Below are 18,170 nucleotides of genomic sequence, written 5' to 3'. Positions count from 1 at the left end.
GCCAAATGTGCCTGTGATGGCAAAGTATGTTAAAGATTGGATACTCTTGTTACAGAAGAATCAACGAAAGTAATGGACACATCTGCAGACCCAGAGAGAGTTTCTCAGCCTGTCCCGTGCTGTGATCTCTAACTTCCTGCTTTTGCACTTATATGATGACGCAAACTCTAAGAACTAGCTAATGGAAAGGACAGAGTGAATGTACGGCGATGCAGCTTATCACAAGCTTTTTTTGTACTTTTTATTTTTTGAAATGCACAACTTGCTAAGTCACAAGTCCCCAATTCACAATAATTAAAGTAGACTTTTCATAGTCGTTATGAAAATACAGTTATAGAAAATTCATTATTAATGCATTTTTCAGTAATTTATGTCAAGTATGTAATCATTCAGTGTTCTGCGCACATAGCTGCTATCTGTCATTCATACTGTGGAAGATGCAAAGGTGATTTCTGCTTTGAATATCTCTCTGATTCTTGCCGTGTTTGACAGAAAAGAGCCCATATTTGGGGTCTGAGCGTTAATGGGAATAAATCCAGGACTCCCCAGATTGTATGAGCGTAGATTTTAAATGCACATACATATCTAGACATAGCATTCTCTTAAGATGAACGTGGTGCTCTTTAAAGCTATAATGAAAAGACAAACACATGCATATAAAACTGAGCCTTTGCTTCGGAAATCTGAGAAAAAGAGTCAGAAGGCAATACAGAAAATTAGCGAAGACGTTCTTTATCTGTTCCATATCTCCATCTTGTGCCTGCCTGCAAAGATTTGCACCTATTTGGTACCCTCAAAAGTGTGTCAGGCCACAAAGCTCCACACATCTTAAAAATGTCTGAATGTCACCAGCCGTAGAGAAAATAGTTCACCCAAAATTGTAAATTTGCTTACAATTTTACTGTCCCTCAGACCCAAGTTTTCCTTAATCAGAACCGATCTGTGGAGAAAATCGCATCACCTTGCTCTCAAATTGATCCTCTGCAGTTACATGGGTGCCGTCCAGGAATGAGTCCAAACCAGCTGATAAATACTTCGCAAAGAATCCACAAGTAAGGCATGTTTTGTAATAAATCTATCATTAAGACATTTTAACCTCAATCTCTTGCTTCCTGCTAATATAACCTCTATCCATAATATTGCTTTCCTCCATTGAAGCCGTCTCATGTGAAATCATGAGGATGTTTCTTACAAACACACAGCTTTATTCATTTCACAATGTTAGATTAATGGGACAGCTTGCTTGGACTCGCATTCTGCCGGCACCCATTAACTGCAGAAGATCCATTGCTGAGCAATTATGAGGTAATGCTAAATTTCTCCAAATCTGTTCTGATGAAGAAACTAACCTTCCTGTTGTCTTTAATGGCTGGAGAGTGAGTAAATGTTTGAGCATTTTTTCCCCCTTTCTTTTTTGGGAGGGTGAAACTATTCCTTTAAATATGGAATACCAAAATATCTGTCATTTATTTTGAAAGAAAGAAAGGACAAGCACACTTTACGAAAAAAACATAAAAAAAAAGGAAATATTAAGCGTTGGTTAAATAAATGAATGCAGTGGCATTCAAACATTAGTGTGTCTCAAGTGTGCAAATACTTTTTGGGGTCCACTGTATTTTGTAAATTCATTTTCTCAACTACGGTTGCTATATTTGTTACTTAGTTAATTCATGGCTTATGGGTGATATTACTGCAAGGACTGTATGGCATGAGAAGTTTAAAATCTTTCTCAAATGTTTGCAGGATGTATTTGAGATTCGAAAACTATTCCCGGGTTAAAATTGCAAAGCACTTTTGTGAATGTGAAGGAAGACAAGTGAGAAATTAAGAGCTGAAATAATGTGTAATGTTTATAACCCTCTGACTAATATAAGGGTCTGAATTTTAATGACTCATTTACAGAAGGCTAGTTTTTTATTTAATTTTTTTGTTACTGAAAACATGCAAGTGTTTTGTTTCCATTTGTAGTTTGTGTAAATTAGTCAATAAGTGTTAATAATCTCCTTTAATAATTGTAGTATTAGATATGTGCAAAAATATATACTTGGAAAAAGTTGTTTTCTTTAATTGTACTATACTGTAATGTAGCATTTTGCATTATAATTCATGTCTGTTATCGTCTGTAGAGCAGGAGGTTTCTTGATTTACATGCTTTTGTTCAGACTCTAAACACACTATGTTCCCTATTTCAACATTTCAATTTTTGCATAAATTGTGTGCAGAGAATGATCAACGCATGTTTTTCTCCACTGTCACAATACAGTCATTCAATACGTTAGACTAAAGCATTATTAAAAGCTTATGAAAATCTGAGTGGTTTGTATTCCCATATTGCACCATATTAATGCTACGATAACACTTACATCATTAAATGTAATATAATCAGTGGTGGGTAAATTACTTACACGATTGTCGTTCATTACTGATTATAAATTACATGACCAAAAAATTGTACAGTAATGTATTGGATTGGCACATATAGATCTTGTATCTTGAGATACTTTTAACACAACATGTTTAGAAAGTAAGCACTACCCCTCAGGTAGTGAAAATGTATTTATGCTTTACATGGTGAAAAACAGCAAGTTTTAATGTTCAAAGTGAATTAACTTCAGAAATAATGCTTGATTATTAATACAGATTTTCATTTTTATTAAACTGAAAACATTTCTAGAATCTTCTAAAACATAGGCAAGTCTTCTAAAACCACATTTTCAAAGTGTTGGGTATGTATCAAATGATTTATAAATTTGAGCAAAAAGGTAATTTTTTTTTTTAAGCAGATGTTCAGACAGATTCATACTTGCTGTAGACTAGATAAACATTTAGCATGTTAAAATAACAGTCCGACAAGCATAGTTTTCAAGAATACATGAGTAAAAAATAGCAACGTCTTCAATCTAAAGGTGCAGTACATTAGTGGGTTTTCTTTTGTTACATAATATATTACTTTTTCCAAACAAACATGACGGAAAGATTTTATACAACAAGTCTTTAGCATGTATGTGCAAAGTGTTTAAAAACCCCACCTCACCTGCATTTCAGGACACTTTCCAACATGAATGAAGACAGAAAGGAACCAAACAAGAGCCACTGTGGGACCTGCATTCATTAGAGCTTGTACCTGAACATACTCAGTCCACTGTGCTACAGTGTGTGTGTGTGTGTGTTACAGACTGAAGCCTGAATACAGTGAGATGCGTGGGCCGTGTTTCTCTCGCCTCAAAAGTAGGAGGTGTCAGTCTCATCATCAGGCTGAGGGATGAAGGGCGCATAGACTGATGGTGAAGGTTTTCCCAGTCCACACCTCAAGAACGGATGATCCTTCAGCTCTACAGAAAGACACATTAGTAATTGACATCAGTAAAATGTTAATATTGAGAATTAAGTATTTTAACTACTCATTACTTGTTAGTAAGAATTTCTAAAGTGTTGATGTGAGGTGTGTGTGTGTATCCACCTTTTAAAGACAGCAACGCTTGGTTGAATCCATAGTTAGAGAGAATTCTCTATGGCGTTTCTTTGCGTTTCTGGGTTAAACTCCTCTTCTCCATCTGGCCATGGTACATCTGAACACATCATTCATGAAGCCACATGAAGATCAGAACCAGTCAACACAACATAATTCTAATGGTGTAGAGGACAAACAAACCAAAATATCTATTCATTGAATATTTTTGAGGGGGGGCACAAATTTACACATATAGTGGAACGTTTCGGAGATAATAATAATAAACAGTTAAAGGGATACTCCACCCCAAAAGAAAAAAAAATTGTCATTAGTAGGTCATCTAATCACTTACCCCCATGTCGTTCCAAACTTGTAAAAAGCTTTGTTGTCTTCGGAACACAATTTAAGATATTTTATATACCTGGACGCTTGAGACTGTCCCATAGACTGCCAAGTAAATAACAGTGTCAAGGTCCAAGAAAGGTGTAGGAAAGTGGTTGTCAAAATACGTCATACTGCCATCAGACGTGGCAGTCTGGGTTATAGAAGCGCCGGGAAACACTTTTGTAAAGCGAAGAAAAACAAAAAATAAAGACTTTATTCAACAATCCCTTTGTCAAACAGTCCTCCTCTGTGTCTCTCGCATTATCACTGTATGCTGCGTATGCTCTTCTGTGTCATTCTTTGCTTCAAAAAAGTGTTCCCATCGCTTCATATAACCCAGATTGCACGTCTGATGGCAGCTTTTGTACACTGTTATTTACTGGCAGTCTATGGGACAGTCCACAGGCCTCCAGGTTTCATCCAAAATATCTTACATTGTGTTCCTAAAGCGAACTGAGCTTTTGGGACCGGTTTGGAACTAACATGGGGGTGTAAGTGATTAATGACAAACTTTCATTTGGGGTGGAGTATCCCTTTAAAGGGATAGTTCACCCAAAATGAAATTCGTCATGACATTTATTCACCCTCATGGTCGTTCCAAACCTGGTAATGTAACCCCTTCTGAAGAGCTTCTGACTCTGCCTTAGACATGAAATCTTCCCAGACCAGAAAGGTAGGTAAGGAACATTGGTGGTTCACCTGTAAATTTTACGAAGCTACGAGAATACTTTTGTGCATAAAGAAAACTAAAATGACTTTATTCAACAAGAGTGGTAGCCCTTGTGAATAGCGGCAGATAGAAAATGTGTTAAATAACGTTTTTTTTTGTTGTTGTTGTTGTTGTGTTTCTTTGCGCACAAAAACTATGCATCATCGAATTGAAAATTACGGTTTGAAGCACTGCTGTCACATGGACTAGTGTACCGATGTCTTTAGGAGGGTCAGAAAGCTACTCGGATTTCATCAAAAATATCTAAATTTGTCTTCCATTTGAAAGCTTTTTTGTTTTTAATAAATAAGTTAAAAACCACAATGGTATTTATCACTGGCCCTCTTACCTCTGTTGAGAAGGTTCTGGAACACCAGTGAGGGGTCTCATCCATTAAACGGCGGGACTCCTGTGAGGAACTCGAACAGACAGGACACCTAACGCCCACAGTCCACCATGAAATCCTGTAGTAGAGCAAAAGAATAAATAAAAAATTGAGACGCGGGGTTCTTTTTGACAACAACAGAAACTTGGCACAAAAATGTGTTAGAATAGTGACCACTATTAGAAAGCAGTGACAGCAAGCGGTGTAAGTTGATTTTGAGGGGAAAAGGAAACACCACCAAACCACACAAAACCAGCTTGACTTGACTCGGGTATCATGACAGACAAGGGCACATCTACAAAACTGAACAACAAATCAGGTCTCACAGATCACGGGCATACATAAGTGCTTCCATTAGGAGGTCCGAACATGGCAGATGCTAAGTCCACCTTGCAAACTGATCAAGTCGTGGCCACAATAAATAACAGATTGGTAAAACTAACTATTTTAAGAAAACATAAATTCTACAAAACTTTTTCCAATCTAGGATGTGTGGGGTGGTTGGCAGGGTGTTGCTATGCAGTTTGCTAGGGTGTTCTGGGAGTGGTCAAAAGGACCAGAATCAAAAGAGGTCCATCTCTCGATAGGCAATTTCGATAGGATTTTTTTGATAGATCAGAAAATGGTTGTTGCTTAGAAAAGTAATAAACACACCTGTATCTTAAGCTGCCACTATTGGGAGTATCTTTTTATGCCCATAGAACAAACGTGAACTTATTTTAAATTGCTAACATGAAAGATCTACTTAGCTTTCAAACAGTGAGGGCTTGCACGAGTATGACAAAAATCATAATTGTCGATTATTCCCTTGAAATTGTAACTGCGATTATTAATTACCGATTCATACACAATTACATTGAATGAAGTTATAACAATTGTTTCGAAAGCAACTGCATGCTGTATTATTTGATATGAAAATAAACAAGCTGAAACAGCAACTGAATTGAAAAACACTTTTAGTGCTTTTCTATAGTATTACGCCCTCAAATTGTCAACTATACATCAGATTGGTTCTCTATTCTATAAAGTTATGTAGAACAACGTCAAAAAAATAGAGAAATGGTATTATACTGTTATACTAAACACTAAAATGAAAAATAATGGGAAAAAAAACACTTACGATAAACATGGTAAAAGAAAAAAAAAAAAACAAATCTTAAGCATGCGGATACAACATAAGGGAGATTCGAACGAGAAATTGGCTCTATTGGGAACGATTCGTAATTGTTCATTCCATATAATCTATCGCGATGATTAGAAATTCGATTAATTGTTGCAGCACTACTCAAACCCTTAGTGTAAGAATCGTTATTTCTAGCTGAGGCGCACCACGCCTTCAAACAAATAACATTAGCACAGTCATATGCAAAAACAAAGACAACAGTTCCATCGTTGTTCAAACATTTTCTCCAAATATTGCACAGCACTGTTACCCATACCCTAGCATACATAGTAAAAATCGAATCACTTTGGGCTTAGCAAGTATATTAAATAATACAGTATTTTTGCGCAACAGTGCATGTGGCCCAATTAGTGGGTCCAAGTGGCAACCACTGACCATGGCCACTGTTGTTTTTTCAGACACACATACGCATGCAGAGTGAAAAAAAAAGGACAACTAAAACTACAAAACCACAATAGACACTCAGATTGACAAGCACTTGTGTGGCCGTTTTAAACAACTATAAAGACTTATAATGCTCAACTTCTACAGAGAAATACTGGCAACACTGAAAAAGATGGAACTTTCTAGTGAGAATTTATTATGATGATGCAAAAATGGAGTATATTTTTGAGAGTGTAAACTTCCGGCTGTGTGTATGTAAGTGTTTGTGTCAAAACTGCTGCAAAACTTTCCCCAACCCATCCCACAGTCTTCCAGCCAAACAGGTGATCCTGTCAGTTTAGTCAGAGAATTGACATGTCACTTCACTCAAAGACAGCAATGCTTCAAAAGTTACTACAAAGTTAGTGTTCACATTTTCAGGAAGTCGAAGAGCCATAAATGATGTTTCTTGACTATTAACTAGGATAACGCAAAATATGTTTCACTGAATGCCCCAGAATTCCCAGAACCGCCCATAACAGCCCAACAGAGTTCAGACAGTATTTACTGAAGCATTAAAGAGTGATGAATCAGGAGCTGCCAATCACAAAAGCTGCAGCCCATAATGGAATTAGTCAGCCACGTCCTTAACTCAAGGCCCCGATATACGAAAACTTACAAAGAAACTAGCGTGACATGATTTCCTAACAAAATTAGGCCAAAACAAAGTTTGTTTAGAGTTTGTTTTCACAAGTTCAAAGCCTCTTGCCAAAATTAACTTGCTGTTAAATGTTGCTTCGAATTTCTAAAACTACCATTGGTCCATGCCCGATTACGTAATAGGTAGGTGTGATCTGTGGTTTTACATACTTAGATGTGTAATTCAAATTGAAAGCAAGATGTTTAATGGTGTAAATTTGTTGTATAAAGTGCTATATAAATAAACATTACTGGAGTGCTGAACTGCAGCGCTGGTGGAAACATCTCCACATCACTATGATCAGATGCTTTCCTAACTGCTGTTTTCTCATTGCTGTCATTTTGCTGTGTGTTTATTTTGTTACTGAGAGGAAAGCACACAGCACATATTTACACATTCATCGGTTGCAGAGGGTGGAATCAGGAAGTTTGCTACCAGTAGAGCTAATTGTCTGGTATTTCAAAAATTCTTTTGCCCCTAAGCGAACAACAAAGAAATACTTTGCTGTGAGTATATCGAGGTATAATCGCGGTAAAGCTGCCCACACATGCACCAACATCTCCCACTGGTTTGGAATCTAACTGAATACTTTTTAGCATACTTACCACAACTTACAGACCCTGAAACTAAAACATAATATCTGTTAATGAAGGCAAAGTACAAAATTCAGTCCCATTTTATATTAGGTGTCTTAAAAACTATATACTTATGATAACGGTTGACCATTATCATTACGTAATACTTGACTGTACCTATTTCAAGGGATGTAACATTTCACGTCAACTCACAATTCCATTACGATTCTTCCGATTTTCTTTTAACAAAATGAAGTTTAAGACAAATTATAAATTAAATGTGTTCCTTTTATTATTGCTTGGACAAAAGTGCATGCATGTTTCTTTGTGAAATTGAAATATAACACTATAATAATCTACTTATTTAGCACTTGCATATCATTGCTCTTTTGTTGGTTTTGATTGTTTCTATTGTCCTCATTTGTAAGTTGCTTTAGATAAAAGCGTGCTGCTAAATAATGTTTTTATATAATGTAAATGTAAATAAAACTAAATTGAAATTTTATAAAACAAGCTCCAAATCAAAATAAGTAACACAGATAAAAGAAATCTCTTCATATAAACAAAATAAGGCTTTGGTCTGTGCTCTTTCCATTTCAAAATGAGAGGCAACCACTGCATTTTAATCATGATCCAAACAAGATGCTTTCATACATGCAACATAAGCAGTTTTTTTATCTAAATTAAATTGTATAATTTCGAAAAATTGCAAAAAAAAAGCTTAGCATGGTTTGACTTCAGTTTGGTGAAACTGTGCATAAAACAATATCATGCAGAAACAGAAACAGCCGACGAGCTTGAATGAGACAGATTCACTCTCTGCCCAGCCAGGTGGTGCTCAAAGCGTTTCCCCTTGGTTTTCCGCTGTAAACAAAGCACTGCTGCACTTATGAACTTTAAAGGGATACCCCATCCCAAAATAAAAATTTTGTGTCATTATTCTACTCACGCCCCATGTCATTTCCAAACCCGTAAAAGCTTTGTCAGTCTTCGTGAACACAATTTAAGATATTTGGATGAAACCGGGAGGCTTGTAGAACTGTCCATAGACTGCCAGTAAATACAGCTACGCTGATTTGGAGAGAGGAAAAGGAGAGGAATGTTGAATAAAGTCCATTATTTTTTTGTTTTCTTCGTGTACAAAAGTATTCTCGTTCCCCGCTTCATAATGTGCACTGTGTTAATCACTTATGGCAGATGAACTATTCTGAGTGATGCTTTTTCATACTTTCCCTGACCTTGACACTGTTATTTACTTGGCAGTCTATGGGACAGTCCTCAAAGCCTTCCGTTTTTCATCCAAAATATCTTGTAATTGTGTTCAAGAAGAACTACGTCCTTTTTACGGGTTTGGAACGACGGGGGTAAGTGATTAATGACAAAAATTTTCATTTTGGCAGGAGTGAAAAAGTACCCTTTAATTTGCATTATACAGAGTGTGAGATGAAAAGAAAAAATTACCAGACAGTAAGTTGCCCCCTCAGACATACATTCATATTAACTCCTACGGTACCGCTAACGGAATGTGATGTGTTTCAGCATCTCAACCGATTTTGAATCGTCATAATTTTGAATTGATTTTAGAAACACAGCTTGCGGTTTAATCGTTACATCCCTACATATTTCTATAACTACTGACCAATTGAACTACTTACCATGAGGTTTGCCTAATAAAAGTTCCGGTGCCAAGTTAATCAGGAGTTCCCAGGATAAGCAGCCCCCTTCCACACGTTCTGGACCTCTACGAACACACTTTTGGTGTTACTATAGGACTGGAGTGTGAGACATGCAACGGAAAACCATCTGCTGTGGAGTCTAGGAAAGAAAAGGCAAACACATTCTTTCATTTCAATATTCCAGTATAAAAGAGTATTAACCAATTTTCTCCAGTTTTTCTCGCCTTTCCAAAAGATTTATTTTTTTTTTCACTCTTCCTTTTTCTTCCAGTCTAATACGATATCCCAAAGAAGTGAATTTTTTTTTTATTCTACCAGTACTGGTAAAGTGCCTGCTCAAGTACCGGCACTTTTCCCTCGAAACTGGAGTCACTGCAGACTGGTCATTGTGTGGAGGGACGAAGCTGCACGCGAGACAACAACTCCTGCCATCCCAACGAGAGGCGAGGCTGCTGAAGATGTGAAGTACAAGAGCGGGTTTATGGAGCTGCAGATAGCTCCTAAATGCCAACCACGTTCTTGGGTTTTTGAGAAAGCCAGGTGATTTGGAAAACAATACTGTCAGACAACCCACGAGGATGGTCAAATGAAGAGAAACGCTTCAGATTTCTACCGTTGTACGCTTTGCACTTTCTGCTGTGCTTTGGGTGTTAGCCAAGGTGGGACCCCCCCTGGGCCGCCGCGGTGTGACTACGAGAAAATCTCGTTTTTCATCCAGCTCCTCAAAAAGAGGGATGACAAAGCCTCTTGTTTTTAACCACTGACATTCATGGACCCTAGAGCCGTCCCGAATCTAAAGCTAAGAGGCTTCTTCTGATTATTTCGGTCTCATCACCGGGTGAGGTCAGGGAAGCTCGAGTTGGCCTCTGTTTTTTAGGCAAAAGTCACCTCCTCAAAACCACCTTGATCCCTGCGAGATCACACGAAGAGATTTTGGCCAGGGCTATGGGTAGGGACTAGATTGCTTGCTGGGCCCCATTCTCGCCCGTCACTCATCTGTTGACATATTGGTGCACTTTTAACATCATCAACGACCCACAGTGGAGAAAAAATTCCTGTCAAGCCTGTGTGGGACCTTGAGTTGTCCTCAGGAATGTGGAGAGACCTCCTTTACACAGTGTGCGTTTTTCTTGCAATGGACATCAGCGCAGTGCTGAGCTTCTCTCTGCATACAGTCACAAAAGCTCTCTTTCACTGAGGATTGGGCTCTGTTGGCGGCCCTCGGTTTCCTAAAGGGCTGTACCAAAATGATTGATGGGGATCAGCCTTGCCCAAGTGGAGTAGCCAGAGCGGGCAGATGCATTGAATTGGAGCCTCTTTGCAGAAAATATCTGGTTTTAATAATTTATGCTATTGTCCAGCACTTTGGGACATTAGGAGTGGAGTCAAAAAACAGTGCTACTGTGATCCTGCGAGCTCCGATGCTTGGAAACCATCCTCCGCTCACTTTTCCAACGGAGTTGGTCAAAGGGAATGTTTCTTGACGTTCTTTTTCTAACTGCTCTTCCATTTAAGCTTATTGGAAAGGTTTGCAGCAATCTTGAAAAATTCTAGGGAAATGCAAGATTACAAGATTTGCAGAATTGCTAAATGTGTTTTTTTTAAGGAAATACACTTTTATTCAGCGAGAATTCTTTACATTGGGCCAAGATGGACACTAGAACATGTATATTATAAAAGCTCTCCATTTCAGAAGTGGCATGCTTTGTTTCTATTCTTCAAATTAATTATGAAAAATGTATTAGTTTGTTGAGCCACCAAATCCGCATATTAGAATAATTTCTGGAGGAATCATGTGACACTGAAGACTGTGGAGAAAATGGCTGTGCTGAAAGATTAAGCTTTGCCAGCGCAGAGTAAATTGTGAGTACATTCTAGGTACACCTTCAAGAAACCCCTAATTAATTGATTATACTAGATTTTTTGTAACATTTTTTCTAATCTCTCATCATAATAAGCCATTCGAGTATCATCACAAAATCATCAATTAGCTTAAACTACCAAAAAAAAATTATAAGTAATGCATTATATTATTACTAGTTTCATAATCCAAGCGGTGTCCATGATTAATTCAACACCAGAAATAAAAGTTTTCTGTATATTTATTATGCAACTTAAATACAACATAGTCAGTATATATTTTGATATATATTATTATATATAGATATGTATATATATATAAAATGTAATTTTTCTAAAATATATATAACATGCGTAGGTGTGTATTCATATAGTACATAATAAATATACACGATGCACACCACACCTGCTATGTGGGCAAAAGCTTTTATTTTAAACACAAATAATAGTGGTTAAATAATTTTGTCAGCACTAATTATTACACAATATAATGATATCAATAATTAATTACCGGGGGGGTTTTTTGTTTTTGTTTTTTCTCCAAATTCATCATGATCTGTATTGGTCATTTTTTGAGATTGTGCTACTCACTTCCCCTACCTTTTCATCATCACATTGCTCAAAAATCCATTGTTCATACTGTAACATTAAAAATAATGTGATGCCTGAATGCCGTGTAGCATTTAAAAGGTGTCATGTTGATACAAAAAGCATTTTAAACGATGGTGTAATGCTGATACAAAACCTGCTCATCTTCCCAGCATCGGACTGACACAGTCTTAGAGTCTTTCGTGGATGGTAACAGGCCCTGAGTGGGCACCTCCCAACACTCTATCCTGATTTCATCAGCGTGGTGTCAAAACTCCTAGCCAGCAGGCAGGACAACCCACACTGTGGATCCTAGCGGAATTTCCACCTGCTTAGGTTTTACCCCATGTCATTAGCGCAAAAAAACAAAAAAAGACTTTCAAAGCACACTATTCTGAAGCATTCCTAGAGCTCGTAGTTGTTTGATTACTGGTGAATTGAGATGATCAGCCGTCTCTTCAGCAGAGTGAACACAGAGAACTATTCCTCTGCTGGACATTGCCGCAGGACAGGGGGGTGCCCAAAAACACTGTGCTGCTGTGCCGCTTGCCTTCTGAAACTGGGGTATTCTGCCAATTCAAGTCAAAATATGAATATTGTGCCAAACACAGTTTTTCAAAACATGTTAATTGCAGAATTAAAATCCGTTTCAAACATTGTTGTACGTGTTAAGTTGATTAATGATATAGCGGGCAAATTAACAGCAATCACTTTAACAGCCTGTTTGTGCCTTTTAATCTTGGAAGATTAAATTAGCTTTGCTGTTGTTGTTATGATATATGATCATTTTTGTAATGTGCTAGTACGCTAGTGACTCAGTGTCATCAGAAATCATTCTAATATGTCCATTTGATACTCAAGAAACATTTTAAATTATGCTTATTTTTTTCTGTTGAAACCAAAATCTTTTTTGAAAACTGCTTTGATATAATGCAAAATTTCAAAAGAGCGCATTTATTGGAAATATAATCTTCTTGTACCATTGTAATGTCTTTCCTGTCACTTTTTGATCCAATTTAATGACTAAACCCTACAACGTTTGAAGCATACTGATTAGTATTAAGTAGATAATAAATTTAAATGTCACAAAAGAACATTACTAGGTGACATGCCGTTTTTGTCCAAACTGCAATAATGACTTCCAAGAACAGTCTGTGAAAGCTCAGTTCAGAATAAGTTAAATATAGGCAAATCATATGTATGCCACCAAGTTTATCCCAAAAATGTGTTATTATTTATTTTGAATTCTCGCGAAGAGTAACATTTATAGCCCTTTTATTTAAATTTCAAAGATGAAAATGTGTACTAAAATAGACTATTTGAAATTAGCAATATTATTCATCACATCAGAGCTAATAAAATACTCAGAATCACCAGGGGACAGCAGAAAAAAAAAAAAAACCCTTATTGTTGAGCCGTGTGTAAATACTAATGAAATGATTCTGCAATCTCTCACGAGGCCCAAGAGAGAATCAGTGACAGAACTTGAACAGGTGTTCTGCAAATTAATCTTCTTGGTGTTCACCAGAGAAGGTGTGGTTAAAAGTCATAGGTTTAGTTTGGAGGATGGTGGAGGAAGCGAGGTTTAGTACTACACAAAGACAAAATAGTTTAGCATTTTCTTGTCGTTAACAACAATATTAATAAAATATATAGATTTATTAAATAAAAAAAAAAAATAAAAATAAAAAATAAAAACATCCCCTGTCAAGTTTAACCTGGAGAGCCAAAAATTCAGTTGAGGTTTAATGTGACCTCCTTTGAGCGACGCATGTTGTTGGTTTTAGTCCCTGAGTTGCAAATATGACAAACAGGGATGTTAGTTTGATAAACAAAAGATAAAAATGGACTCCTAAGTCTCCTGTGAATTATACCTGTGAATAATGCTGTGTCTGTGAAGGTAATCCAGAGCGAGCGCAACCTCTGAGATGTATTTCAGGACATGTCCTCATCAAAGAGCCATAAATATGAAGAAGTGATTTTACATCTCCCACAATCAGATACTCCATCACCGACAAAAAAAAAAAAAGCAGGCATGCACCTTTTAAAGTTTCACATTTACCAAAGCAGTTCACTCAAAAATGTCATTGCTGAAAATTTACTCACCCTCCGGCCATCCAGATGTAGAGTGAGGTGGTTTGTTCTTCAGAACAGTTTTTGATCACATAATACTTAAAGACATTTATATTACAAAGATCTCCATTTCAAGTGCGCGCTTTCACTTCAAATAATATGAAAAATGTATTGCTTGTTGAGCACCAAATCAGCATATTAGAATAATTTCTGAGGATCATGTGACACTGAAGACTGAGAAACAACGCTGAAAAGATTAAGCTTACAGCACAGGAGTAAATTGTAAATTATGACTATACTTTATATAAAAGCCTAATTAATTGATTTATACTATAGATTTTTGTAACATTTTTTCTAATCTTCCAACATAATAAGACTCAATATCATCAAATAATCATCAATTGAGTAAACTACATAAACAAAAAAAAAAATTCTAGATATTAAATTGTAGTATAGTAGTTCTGTCAAACGATTAATCATGATTATATCACCATCCACAAAATAAAAGTTTCGGTGTATATTTATTGGACATAAAACACATACAGTACGTATCATTTTGATTATTTATTATCTTTGTTATGATAGATCAGAATATATATAAAATGTAATTTTTTTTAAAAATAATATAACAGCATGGGTGTGTAGTCATATATACAAATAAAAATACACAGTACACACACATATACTATGTGAACAAAAACTTTTATTTTAATTGCAAATAATCGTGATTAATCATTTGTCAGCACTAATTATTACACAATATAATGATATCACTAATTGCCGGGGTTTTTTTTTTGTTTTTGTTTTTCCAAATTCATCAATATGATCTGTATTGGTCATTTGAATTGTGCTACTCACTCCCAACTTTTCATCATCAATTGCTCAAAATCCATTTTTCATACTGTACATTAAACTGCATGCCTAAATCTTGTAAGTTGTAGACATTTGGGGTGCTGTGTAATATTGATACAAAACCTGCTCATCTTCCCACATCGGATCAATACACAGTCTTCTTAGCTTAGTCAGTAGTGGATGGTAACAGGCATAGAGGGCACTCCCAACACTCTTCCTTGATTTCATCAGCCTTGTGGCCAAACTCCTAGAAGCCAGCATGGACTAAACACACTGTTGGATCTCTAGAGAATATCATCACATGGCTTCCTACAATGTTCCACTAGAGCAAAAAAACAACAACAATAGACTTTCAAAGCACACTATTCTGAAGCATACACCCTGGGGAGCTCAGGTTGTGCATACTGGTAGATTAGGATGATCAGCCCGTCTCTTCAGCAGAGGTGAACACAGAGACTATTCCTCTGTATTGCCACCCAGGACATGGGGTACCTGCTTGTGCACTGTGTGCTGCTGTGACGCTTGCCAGCTAAGGCTGAAATTCATTCTGCAGATTCAAGAATATAAAATATGAATGTATTGCAAACAGTTTCAAACATGTTTAATTATTTCAAAATTAGCCGTTTCAAAACATATTATCACGATGTTAAAGTTGATTTAATGATATAGCAGGGGCAAAGTTAACCTTTTATCCACTTTACAGCATGTTTGTGCATTTTTATATCTTGGGAAGATTAAAATTAGATTTTTTGCTGTTGTTGTGCATGATATACTGATCATTTTTGCTTAATGTGATGAAATGCGATGGTGACTTTACATCAGTGTCACTTCAGGAAATCATTCATAATGTAATGTTTTGCTTATAAAGAAACATTTTAAATTCTGCTTCTTTTTTTCTGTTGAAACAAGATATCTTTTTTGAGAAATGCTTTGATAGATGCAAATTTCAAAAGAGCAGCATTTATTTGAAATATAAATCTTCTGTAACATTGTAAATGTCTTTACTGTGGCACTTTTTTGATCCAATTTAATGGACCCCAACCCTAAACTTTTTGAGCATACAGATTTGGTATAGAGTAGATGTCACAATTTAAATGTCACAAAAGTAATAACATTAGCTAGAGTGACATGGCATTTTTTTGTCCAAACTGCATAAAATGACTTTCCAGAACAGTCTGGGAAAGCTTAGTTAGAATAAGTTAAAATTATATGCAAATCATTTTAATGTATGCCACAGTTTATCCAAAAATGTGTTATTTATTGATTTTGAATATAGCTAAGAGTAACATTATAGCCCTTTTATTTAAAATTTTCAAAGATGAAAATTTGCTACTAAAATAGACTATTTGATAAATTAGCAATATTATTTCATCAAATCAGAGCTAATAAAATAACTACAGAATCACCAGGGACAGCAGAAAAAAAACCTTATTGTTGAGCCGTGTAATATACAAATGAAATGATTCTGCAAATCTACTCACGAGGCCAAGAGAGCTTATCAGTGACAGAACTTGACCAGAATGTTCTGAAATAATCTTTCTTAGGTTTCTAAGAGAAGGAATTGTGGTTAAAATGTCCATCAGGTTTAGTTCTGGAGGATGGGGAAGAGAAGGTTTGGTAATATCACAAAGACAAAATAGTTTAGCATTTCTTGTTGTTAACAACAATATTAATAAAATATATAGATTTATTAAATAAAAAAAAATAAAAATAAAAACATACCCCTGTCAAGTTTAACCTTGGAGAGCCCAAAGTCCGTGAGTTTAATGTGACCCTCATTTGAGACGAGCATGTTGTCTGGTTTTAAGTCCCTGAGTCAAATGACAAAAAGGATGTTAGTTTGATAAACAAAAGACTAAAAATGACTCCTAATTCTCCTGTGAATATACCTGTGAATAATGCTGTGTCTGTGAAGGTAATCCAGAGCGAGCGCAACCTCTGAGATGTATTTCAGAGACATGTCCTCATCAAAGTATCCATAAATATGAAGAAGTGATTTTACATCTCCACCAATCAGATACTCCATCACCTAAAAAAAAAAGCAGGCATGCACCTTTTAAAGTTTCACATTTAACAAGCAGTTCACCCAAAAATGTACATTTGCTGAAGAGTTGCTCACCCTCCGGCCATCCAAGATGTAGATGAGGTTGTTTGTTCATCAGAACAGTTCTGGAGAAATCTAGCATTACATCAGTTGCTCACCAATGGATCCTCTGCAGTGAATGGGTGCCATCAGAACAACTGATACAAACATCACAGTAATCCACATTACTCCAGTCCATTAATTAACATCTTGTGAAGTGAAAAACTGCACGTTTGTAATGAACAAATCCATCATTAAGATGATTTTAACTTTATAATATCACGTTCTCTAGTGAAAAAGACATCACATCTGAATCAGGAGAGAAATATGCAAAAAAATTGCGCCATTTATGAGCGGAAACAGTCCAGAACAGTTCTAAACTAAAATGTGATTGGATTTTGATGTGATACGACAACAGGGGATGGACATTTTTATTGAAGGAAGCGTTGTTTTGAATTACGATATTTTAGCCAAAGAGACTGTTTAGAAGTTAAACTGCCTTTATGGGTTTATCAGTTTTTTCACTTCACAAGACATTAACTGATGGACTGGAGTCGTGTGGATTATTGTGATGATTTTATCAGCTGTTGGACTCTCATTCTGATGGCACCCATTCACTGCAGAGCATCCACTGGTGAGCAAGTCATGTAAAGCTAAATTTCTCCAAATCTGTTCCAATGAACTCATCCACATCTCACATGGCCTGAGGGTAAACAGCCTACATGATTTGGCAATTTTTTTACTGATTAATATTCATCTCAATGAGCTGATTATTATATCAAAAGGTAGCTTTTTAAAACCTTAGATGTGGCTATGGAATAAATAAGCCTATAATACTCATAATTCCGTATGCAAACGAGGTAATTTCGGTTATTAGATTTTCAGTGGTGGTAGTAAATTTTATAATGTTATACCACTCCTATAAAAACAAACTAGAGATTTATTAAAATAATTGTACTGTCAAGCGTAGCCTAACTAATATAATTAAATGATCAGTCATGTTCTTCCACCATGTCTGCTTTTTTCACCACCTGACAAAAAAAAAAAAAAAAAAAAATAGTTGATCAATGCTAGTTTGAGAAAGCTGGACATGATAGAACAGTATCAATAATAATCAAACAAAAGTTATTACAAACTTAAGATACACTGGTCAAATTTAGTAGAAAAAATATTATATTATTTTAATCTACGGTATGTTAAATACCTATGGCGTGTACACACCCAACACACCCAAATAACATATATTAAATATCTCTGTAACCTTGACTGCCATAATAGTTGGGAGTTG

General features: G+C 36.1%; 1 pseudogene; it reads right to left on the bottom strand.

Annotated features, from left to right (window-relative positions):
- Window positions 1-3,222: 3,222 nt before the first annotated feature.
- LOC109084226 lies at window positions 3,223-16,871 on the bottom strand (annotated as a pseudogene).
- Window positions 16,872-18,170: the final 1,299 nt, after the last annotated feature.

Source organism: Cyprinus carpio, unplaced genomic scaffold (assembly GCF_018340385.1).
Source record: "Cyprinus carpio isolate SPL01 unplaced genomic scaffold, ASM1834038v1 S000006818, whole genome shotgun sequence".
Lineage (NCBI taxonomy): Eukaryota > Metazoa > Chordata > Actinopteri > Cypriniformes > Cyprinidae > Cyprinus > Cyprinus carpio.
This window is presented reverse-complemented; position numbering and strand designations above follow the sequence as displayed.